Source organism: Hemicordylus capensis, chromosome 5 (genome assembly GCF_027244095.1).
Source record: "Hemicordylus capensis ecotype Gifberg chromosome 5, rHemCap1.1.pri, whole genome shotgun sequence".
NCBI classification, from domain to species: Eukaryota; Metazoa; Chordata; class Lepidosauria; order Squamata; family Cordylidae; genus Hemicordylus; species Hemicordylus capensis.
In genome coordinates this window covers 225106268-225117463 of record NC_069661.1, presented here as the reverse complement: position 1 = coordinate 225117463, position 11196 = coordinate 225106268, and positions in this window count along the sequence as shown.

Here is an 11196-nt window from a genome sequence, read left to right as displayed (position 1 = left end):
CTGGTTTGGAAGAAAGAGGAGAGAGCTGGTATGCCTGGCTTCAGCCCCCATACCTCTGGGGCACAGTGGCTAAGTGCTTTGTCCCTTCAAGATGTCATACTCCTTCCTCCCACAACTATCAGTACAAGTCATGATTGGTCTGGTGGCAGGATGGGGTAGGCTAGAGGAGACTGCTTCACTCTGACTTGTGGTGGTCTGAGATCATGACCGGCTCAAGGTCACCGAGTGAGTTTCATGGCTGAGATGAGATAACCTGAGTCTTCCCAGCAGTGTTCTCCCTAACAGGAATTTCTGGATGTTGACTACAGCTCCCAGAATCCCTAGTCAAAGACCATTGCAGCTGGGGATGCTAGGAGTTGTAGTGAACAACATCTGGGCATCCCTGTTGTTGTTGTTGTTGTTTTTAATTCGATTTCTTTGGGTCCCCAGATTTTATTGGACTACAATTCCCCACCACAATGGTCTTCAAGCAGATGTCTGAGAACCTCTGCTCTAACCACTACACCATTGTGTAACGTACCTGCAAACTCAGCCTAAGCATTCTGCAGATACTACATTGGAGATTATAGTCCACAATTTGTGATAAGGAAATACAGAGTCTGTTCATTTCCAAGCTGCATTTAGTAAAGCCTGAAACGAGAAAGTGCAAAATGTGGTGGAGAAGCGAGACCACCCTGAATTTCAATAACAGCTTGCAATAAAATCTTGGCTTTGAAACAATGCCTTGGCTGCTTTCTAGCTTTACGAGTGTGGTGTTTTTTTTTTAAGTTAAAAGGAATACTTCCACTGTCTTTAAATCATAAAGTGTGCACTGTATTTTATTTCTTTGCAAAAAAATATTTAAAATCTGAAATATGTTGACTAACAGAGAGGCAGGGTCACAAAAAGGGATACAGAATAAAACAAAGTAGAGGAAATGAATATAGGATAGTTCCAGTTTGTTGTTTATGCTATTAAACTATGCTTCAATGGAGGGTTTCTGCCTGATATGCACGTCTGTGTTTCTTCTAAGTTCAGGTGGATGGCAGGCCGTGAGATCTCCAGGGTGCACTCATAACGCTTTGGAGAATATGGGCCAGTAGTTCAGTAATTAGGCAGTCAGCTTTTGGTTGTGGGGTTACTATTTTATATTCCTTTTTTTAAATCCTGTTATATTTTGTTTGTTAAAAACCTTTTGAAAAACTCAATTAGTTTAAAATAGTGTTTGTTTACAGAGTTACACTGCAAACAAAGTAATTTATTCTGCATGACCTTTATCTAAACTATTCAATGTGTCTGAAACAGTTGCTGAACCATTTTTAAAAGTTAGCATCCGAACTGCAGCTGAACTGAAGAGTTAAATGATAGTGGTGAACCTGAACCACAGCTGAATCTAAATTCTCATTATTTGACTTATTATTATTGTTCTTGTTATTATCATTCCTCATTAATAGTCACTATTTTTATATGTTTACTAAATAAGGAACAAACTGTTAAAAATTCAGAGAAATGGCTTAGGATTTCATAAAATGCAACTCTACTTTAAATCGCATTCCTGTTATATTGTGTAAGTGTGCATCCTTACATTCATTGTCATTATTCAATGCAACTCATTTTATATGATTTCTTATGCTTAAACTTTCCATGGCATATTTATAGTCCCTTTGAGAGTATGGCTTTGTAGAAGCTGAGACTGCCCAGCACTGCTACCATTCCCAACTGGGAGATGTCCAAGTTAAGCCACCCGAACCATTTTTAGCCACATGTATTTCTGTCTGTGGTTTTTATACTGCTTTGCTGTCTGCATTTTATTTTTATTGTATTTGATTATTTAGCAAATATATTGACCATTTCCATAGAGTCGAGGTGGTTTACATAAATTAATGACAATGAAAACAAGAGGAAAAAGGGAGACACAAACACGCACGCGCGCACACACACACACACACACACACTCATTAAAAACGAAAAGCCTGGTAAAAGACATAAGTTTTCAAAAGCTTCTTGAAGGACAGAAAGGAGGTGGCATTACAAATCTCAGGAGGCAGGGTGTTCCATAAACATAGGAAGCTGCCATATACTTAGTCAGACCATAGGTCCATCTCGCTCAGTATTGTCTACACAGATTGGCAGCGGCTTCTCCAAGGTTGCAGGCAAGAGTCTCTCCCAGCCCTATCTTGGAGATGCCAGGGAAGGAACTTGGAACCTAGATGCTCTTCCCAGAGCGGCTCCATCCCCTGAGGGGAATATCTTACAGTGCTCACACATCAAGTCTCCCTTTCATATGCAACCAGGGTGGACCCTGCTTAGCTAAGAGGACAAGTCATTCTTGCTACCACAAGCCTCCCATGAGCCTGGGCCCCACGTACCTCCCCTGGGCCCAGAATTCTGAGAAGGCCCACCTAAGATGACCTCACAGGGCTGGTCGAAGTTGGATGGGAGAGGCGGTACTGATGAATTTTTAATCATATTTTAAATTGATTGGTTTAATTGTGTTTTGGATTGTCATTTTTGAACACTGTATGTAGCTTTTTCAGCAAAATGGTGTATTTCAAGAAATAATAATTATACAATCAAACATTCTGCAAATCTGTAATCGTATAGATGCTGTGGTAGCATGTTCTGTATGTGCATTTCTACATGGTAAGGGAAATTCAAGACAGGTTAAAATCTCAGGATACTAGATCTCAATAAGATTCCCCTGTCTTATTCCCTCAATATAGATAAATGACTTGAAGAGCCCTTAGGTTTCAGAGAATCAAAGGTTATCTCTTACTAAAATTGCAACCTGCTTCTCTGTGAGACATTCTTTATATGTGTGGGAATCTTTTCTGTATGGGGGGATCATACCATTGTGTGCTCCCCTGCAGCTGGAAGTACACAGGTTTACCACCCCTGTGAGAACTAGGTCTGTGTAACAGCAGCAAAGAAAGGCTAGCTTTGAAGGGTTTTCTCTGATGAAGTAATTTAGGAGGTTTATTACACTGGCTGGCTACCATCTCAAGAATAAACTGGCCCACGTACCATGCAACAAATATGCACATTTTGAGTATCTGCACTTTTGCACAACTGCAAGAATTGTGCAAAATGCATTCACACATGAATAATACAGATCAGCATTAGACTCTGAACATGAGTTGAGTTGATTCAAAGTCCACAAAAACCAGCAGGTGTTCATCCCTGGGTGGGGAATCAGTTAATACATTTGCCACTGACTTTACTTTTGTTTGTTCTCAGTTTCCCCTTTCTATTGTTCATTATGTGTTTTGAACAACAGCTTGAGCAATTAGAGCCAGCCAACTTCACCATGAATAAATTGCCAACCCAAATGTGTTACTGTCACCTAGAGAGTTTTGTTTTACCAGGGACTAATTAATGGGCCTAATTTGATGGCACGCTGAAAACAGCTCAGCCTCTTATGCTCTGACATGAGTCAAATGTATCTTCATCCCAAAGGTGTGTGACACATTAATCCCAATTAACTTTGCCATTCTCAGTACCTTAGGCATTTGCAAAAACAAATTAGCAGGCTATAGGTACAATTGTATGTGAATACTGCAATGGCTGCCATTTTAAATAAAAATGATCAACCAGTAGGGGTTCTGCTAGTTGTTTTGCCTGATGTCTCTTGGTAAAAGATAAAGTTGTGATGGGCAAGCTCCTCCATCTCACCTCATAATTAGCTCATTTTTTCCCAAGCCTTCCTAGAGAGTTCTCAATTTTAAAAAACCCTTTATAAAGGGATTAGACAAAGTAAGAATGAGGCTATCAATGGCTACCAGCCTGGATAGCTGTATATTTCCATCAGGATCAGAGGAGGCATGTGCCTGAACACCAAGTGCTAGAGAACACCAACAGGAAGGGGCAGTTGCCCTCTTTCCCTCACTTCTGGGCTTCCCTGATAAGAACAGCCTTGCTGGATCAAGCCCAAGACCTACCTAGTCCAGCATCCTATTTCCCACAGAGACTCACCAGATGCCTCTGAGAAGCCCACGGGCAAGAGGTGAGGGTATGCCCTCTCTCTTGCTGTTGCTCCTCTTCAGCTGGTATTTGGAAGCATTTTGCCTCTGAGGCTGGAGGTGGCCCGGAGGTACCTGGTTGGCACCTGTGGCTGGAGGTACCTGGTTGGCACCTGTGGCTGGAGGTACCTGGTTGGCGACCACTGCACGAGGCAGGATGTTGGACTGGATGGGCCTTTGGCCTGACTCAGCAGAGTCTTCCTTGTGTTCTTATGAAATGTTCCCTGAGAAAACTTAGAAAGATCAAGCTTACTTCCAGTCCTTTATGCTGGTTACCCCCTCCCAAAACCTACCCTGGTGATGGGTAATGAATCATTGGCCATGCATAACTATACTACGTACAATTAGAGCGGAGTTGTGGCCATAGATATTTGTGTGGATCAATATGGAAAGAATGGTCAGCTGCTCAGACTTTGGATAGTGAAATAGTTCATACTAGCAGACCCAGTGCACAGCATCTGTGCCGCTCCCCCCCCCCTTCTGCCCCAGTCCATTCCCCATTCCCTCCTCCACCGTTCTGCCCCCTCCCAGCCCCCATGCCTGCCACAACAGCCTCAGTTGCTCCGCCAGCCTCTGTCTGGCCATTTGCAGAAGCCACACACCACCACCCCCCCCCCCGCCGCCTGCCCAGCCGGGATCCTTTCGGCGGTACAGCTCAGCTGCCCCTTTTGTCTCGCCGCCCATTCCCCTCCCGAACCAGCCTCCAACGGGCACCTTGCCGCCTGTTACCCTCCTCCCCCAGGCAATGTTCCTGCTCCTGCCCATTCCTTCCCAAGGCAATGGCTGGAACTCTTGCTGGACCTCACAAGAGTTCCAGCGGGCATCCAGACACGTCTCAACATCCCCATGGAGTTCTCTACTGGGTCAGCTGTAAGAGAATTAAATATGTAGAAGTCTATTATATTTCCGTACATTTTATGGAATTGTGATGGGTAGATGTCTGTATAACATTGATTATGCTATTTTCTAAAAACCATAACTGTCCAGTGCTCTCTCATCCAAAAGGGGAAAAAACAACTGCATCTCATAGTGCAGCCTCTGGAATTCTTGCTGCTCTGGGAAGTGGGGAGTGTGTAACAATATTTTAGTGGGTCAGACATTTTTAGAAAGGTTGCTTACATTTTTTCCTTCTGGCACTACTTCAAAAATTTAGAGTTTGCTTGAATTCTGTTCATATTTTTCAGCCATAAATGGAATCCCATAAACTTTTCACTTGAATACACTGAATCTAATAAACATTTAACTTGAGCTGTTGTTTTGGTGAAGTATAGGCCTCTGGTGGTTGATGGATTTCTCTTTCATGTTATGTTTTTCTTTTCTGGATTTCTCTTTCATGTTATGTTTTTCTTTTCTGGATTTCTCTTTCATGTTATGAGATTTTATTTTTTTTAAAAATTCAAGCTTATTTTCCCAACAGAAGACCCTGAAAGGTAGGAATATCTGAAAAAGGGAGGTTGTGCACAACTCAGAAATAGGTGTATAAATGAACGTGCCCTTCAACCTTTTGTTTGACATATACAAATAGGTCCTTTACAGGATGGAAGTGAATGGTGAGTGTCCATTCTATCGAAAAAAGAATCTTCTGTAGAAACTTATAGCTCTCATGTGTTGGCAAAAGATCTGGAAATCTGTAACTTCACCCCAACAGACAATCCTGTGTTCATTTTATAGGGATGGAATCAGTGTAAATGGGGCGGGTGGGAGTGACCCCACCCTCAGTATTTGAGAAGTCCCCACCCTCATTTATTGAACTACAAACCGAATAACCCATATCTTCAGTTCCAAGACATACTTTTCTCTTCCCCAAAAGTGGCCAACATACTGCACCACGAGCTGCCCATCCAAGAGGGATGCACATTCGCTGCTTCCAAGCCAGCCAAGAGCCTGTCTGCGTAGTCTTCCAAAGGTGGAGCTGCTCTGTGCCTCTGAAGCTGTGTGTCATCACTGCTGTGCCACTACTGCCACTGTGCAACCCTCCGGGGACATATTTTCAGGTGGCACAAAGGGCTTCCTGGGGATAGTAATTAAAAATTGCCCTTTCCTCAGTGCACCAGTGCAATTAGTTGGGAAGTGCTATTATCCTGTTCCTTTCACTGCACCAGTACATCCTTGTTTTTTATGTCAACCCACTACTGCACACATTACTGGAGAGAGGGGGTCGTGTGTCCGTTTGGAGCAGATTTTGCTGCCATTTCACCTGCCTGCTCATCTCCGTTTACCCTTCCAAGCTTGAAAAACCCAGAGAGGGGAAGAAGGTAGATTCCTGCAGGAAACTCCTGCCACCTTTTTCATGCTGTTCCTCACTCAGCTAATTCACCTAGGTCAGACTTGACCACCGCCCCAGGGGCATAACTATAATAGGGCAAGGGGAGACAGTTGTCTGGGGGCCCACTGCCTTGTGGCCCCCCCAGAGGCAAGTCACATGACTGACTCCCCCAGCCACACACCCACCCGGACTCCCTTCAGTTGTACTCATCCTCCGTGAGGAGGGGCCCATTTTAAAATCTTGTCTCTGGGCCCAATCCAACCTTGCTACACCCCCCCCCCCCCGCCCATATACCCACACACACACTCTCTCTCCCTTGGTGATTTTCAAGCAGGTCAGTACTTGGAGAAAAGAAAGAGGGAGGAAAGGCAACACTGTTGAAGTCTAGCATTTATATCACCCAAGGGTTGATTGCTATATATCACTTGCAGTAAGTCACTTTGGAAGTCGGAGGCAGGGACTGTCGAAAACAGGGCCGGGACAATTAATTGGAGTCCAAACTTGAATCGACCCCTACCTATTGAATTGAGTGATTAAACCAATCACTCTATGAAGACTGCAGCGGACAATGCAAGGAAGCCAGGGCTGTTCATATCATTAACAGGCCCAGGACACAAATGAGTTCTTTTGGTCTCCAGGGTGCATAGAAGAAATGACTCTAGATCCCAGGGTCAGGGAACAGTTTCTAAAGGGCATTCATCATTCATGTTTAATTAATAGACATACATGCCATTTTTCAATTTTTGGCCATAAATGCCAGAAACCCAAGGAACTCAGTAGAGACCTAATGAAACTAAAGAACACAAATCAGTCCTCCAGCTTCTCAAAATAGACAAGGCCAAAATAGGCCTTGTCTATTTTTGGGGGGAAAGAAACATGGGGCCTATGTTCTAAGTCTGTTACCAAGTCCAGAAAAAAAATTGTTTGTTCACCAGTGGCATAGTGTGTGGCCATTCGATAACCAGATCATATGCCCTACAACTACATGCAGGAGTTCAAGCAATGGACATTGTATATACACACATTCATGGCTAAATGCCCATGAACTGAGAGTCAACAGCTTGTGTTTCGTTTACTTTCTTTGGAATAGTATGCTTGCTGTACTCTTTTTCTAATATGTTGTGCTTGGCAAATGTAGAGAAGGGGGTGGGGGGTGGGGAAGGAACCTGACATACCATGCAGACCACATTACTCTCTGTACATGCATGCGCGTACACACACCCCTGTTGGTGCAACCTGAAGTCTGTTTTGTACCTGGCACTGTCTAATCAAGCCTACCTGATACCTCCAGCACCCCATCTCAAAACTATTACAGATTACAGAATTGTGGGATTTCCTATCATGCTCAGCTTTCTCTCTCCCCAACCCTTCTTGTTTTTGTTTGTTAATATCCAGGTTGAAGAAGAGTTCTGGAAAACTCAGTGCTTGCTCATTGCTTTGTGACATTTTAATTGATCCTTTTATTTATTTTATTACCCCATATGTAAACCCTGGAGCAAATCCTAAAATCCCTGACTTGTGGACTGCCAATCAATTAATGTTAAGTAGGAAAGAAGCTAGTGGGGGGAAACACAGCTGCCTCAGCTCCCAGATGCAAATACAGAGTAGATCTCCGGGCTGCAACCTGGCAACCTTGACTGTAATGGAACAACTTCTTTTCCAGTATATCCCGAGAAGGCAGATTTTCTCATCAGATAACATTACTAGCATTTGGATGTGTACTTACAAAATGTCAGGCTGAAATAAATGTTTGGGGTCTTAAACAGTTATATGATTCTGCCACAATTCCAGATAACAAAAATGAAATCATTTCCTTGACTCTGCTGAGACCGACTGCGAATATTCATTGGATCCCAGATGCTCTTGAAAATCTGGTTTATCCTTAACACATGGCATGGTTTAAATTTATTCCTACAGGTATGTGTGAATTGGGACAGATACTCTCCTAGTGTAAATGACTTGCATAGTGTCAATGTAAGCCAGCTCTTCATTAAGGACCGGACACATTAAAGTGAGAGGCCCAAATCCAGAAGAACATAGTTGTACATAAGTGTCACTGAAAGCACTGGGGCAAGTTAATTGTGACTCATTTAAGACCCACAGACTGGAATGGGACTTTAGTGTGACTAACATTCTCTGGAATGGGGCCATCTTCCTCAGACCAAACACAAAGAATGGAATTTACTTTGCAAGTCTGGGGGGAAACTTACAAGCGACAGGCTATACCCAAGAGCTCTGTAGATGCTGAGCGGGGAAAGAAAGGGGATATTATGAAGTACATTCTTAAGCCATCTTTGGCACAGAATAGGATTAAGTTGTAACTGGAATGCTTCTGAAGCTAGGTGTGGTCTTCAAGGTATGTGTATCTTTCTAATAACATATAAAACAAGATTTTGAGAAACCATCTGTGAATAGTTAGAACAGGTAAAACAATGTGAGGAAATATGTCCAGAATGTTATCTTTTTCAGCTGCCAGCACTGTCTTCCAGATAAATGGCAAATGCAAGGTCCTTCTTGCAGGCTAGAAGCAGTGAAATAAAGCGGTGGGTGTTTTTATTTTGCCTTTGGGAGAGAGGCTTAAATTCAAAAAACATTCTGATGATTATTCCACTTGACAACATGATGGAAACAGGAAAAACAAAGTCAGGCAGTTGGAGGCGCAGTCAAAGAAAATAAAAATGGCTTATTATTAGCGTGGTTTTGTTTCCAGTGCCAGATCCTCAGCTCAAGTAAATCAACAAGAGCAGTGAAAACAGCATTATTTTCAAACTGGGAAACTTGCATCCATCCTTAAGCATTTCTTCAAGACATGAAGGGACTCCAGGAACCAGACTGCACTGCACTAGACAATGTGCTTCCACATGAGTAGCCACTAGACAATGTGCTGCCACGTGATGGCAGGCTGCCATGGTCACTTGTGCTGTCACTTACTCAAGGCGTTGTGATTTGTGATTGTTTAGCAAAGCACCAAGAGGAAGCTGCCCACTCCAGTTACAAAGTAGCGCCGCGCCTTATTGTTGCAGGAGGGGTGCACAACTCAGATGCCCCAGTGGGCCAGAACCAACCATGACTTGCTGCATGGGACCAAGGTCAATTTAATGCATGTTAATTACTACATTAAAATTTAAAATATTAATAAAAGTGAGGGGGCAGAGGGTTGGTGTCAGTAGGCTTTATTCAGGGGGCAGGGGACATTGGGTCTCAAGCAGCCAGCTGCATGGAGCTGCTGCCGCTCATCAGTTGGAAAGGCTCCTGCTCTTGCTGCAGGATATTCCTTTCTGGGGGCCAGCAAAAGAGTCCCCGTGGGCAGGATCTGGCCCCCTGGGCATTATGTTGTGCAGGCCTGAGTCAAGAACAAGCATGGAGATTGTAGTGCAGTATAAAGTTAATAGGATTTATTAGGTGCAGAGGGGAAATGATTGATTAACAAGCAGAAGGTTGCCGGTTCGAATCCCCATTGGTATGTTTCCCAGACTATAGGAAACACCTATATCAGGCAGCAGCGATATCGGAAGATGCTGAAAGGCATAATCTCATACTGTGTAGGATGAGGCAATGGTAAACTCCTCCTGTATTCTAACAAAGAAAACCACAGGGCTCTGGGGGTGCCAGGAGTCAGAATCGACTTGATGGCACACTTTACCTTACATTTGAGATAGGAAAGATCTATCCTACCTCTGAGCTACATTGTGAATAGGAGCGGGGAGAGAGATGCTCCCATCTGTTCTCCAAGGAAGTAGAACTGACTCGCTACAGGAAATACCTGAGGAGTCAAGGCAGAGGTCATAGAGCAAAGCAGGGACAGGTAATGGGACCCTCACTAACTACCTCTACCCCCAATGCCTCTAGTGGTCATTAGGATAGTTGCTGAGAAAGGCTGATGCACTGGAACTCCATCTCCAACTCAAGGCTCAGAAAATGAAGTCATTCACTCTACCTTTGAGAGTGCCAGGGATGGGTGGGAGGAGGCAGGATAACACCTCCTTTCCCCGCAGATGATCCAGCATGGTCCTGGACAGCACAGCTCATGTGCCCACATGACCGGCTGCACTTGGTGAGCTGCGCAGCGTTCTGGAAGCTGAGAAAATGCATCCCGGCCTCCAGATATCCCATAAAGCACCATGCAATGAATGTGGTGCATTGAGAGATCCCGCTGTGAGTTGGGCGCTCTAGGCACTCGGCTCTGTGTCTGTTTGGGTTGCCTGCAGCCTGAGCATTCATATGACTCTGGGTACATGGAGGTAAACAGTTGGGTAAAATGCCCAGACTACTCAGGAGGATAGCCCTACCCAGGTAGGGCTGCTTTTGTGAATAGCCTCTATCTTATCTTAGAATTTAAGGATATATAGCATGTGTGTCCAACTGTGGCACTCCAGCTGTTTTTGGTCTACAACTTCTATCATTCCTGGCTATTGGCCAATGTGGACACCCCGGACATATAGGAACATAGGAAGCTGCCTTATAATGGGTCAGACCACTGGTCTTTCTAGCTCAGAATTGCCTGCACTGATTGGCAGGAGTTGCGCTTTAAGGTTCCAGGCAGAAGCCTTTCCCAGCCCTACCTGGAAATGCCAGCAGGACTTGAACCTGGCACCTTCTGCATGCAAAGCAGATGCTCTACCACTGAGCTATGGCCCATCCTCTAAGGGGAATATTTTAGCACTAAGATGTAGCCAGACATCCAAATGCCAACCAAGGCAAACCCAGCTTAATGAAAGGGACAATGCCCACTACTGCACTCCTGACAATACAAAGGCTGCCTTCTCCCATATATTTTAAGATCTATAGCACTGCTCAGTGCCAGGTCAATGAATGGAAAATAATCTTCCATCCATAATTTGACCCCTGCTACCTTGGCAAAGAGGCACCTTTTAGCGTGGTGATTCTCTTTATTTAGCAGGGGGAGAGTAACTGGCCCTATCCACCCCCAGC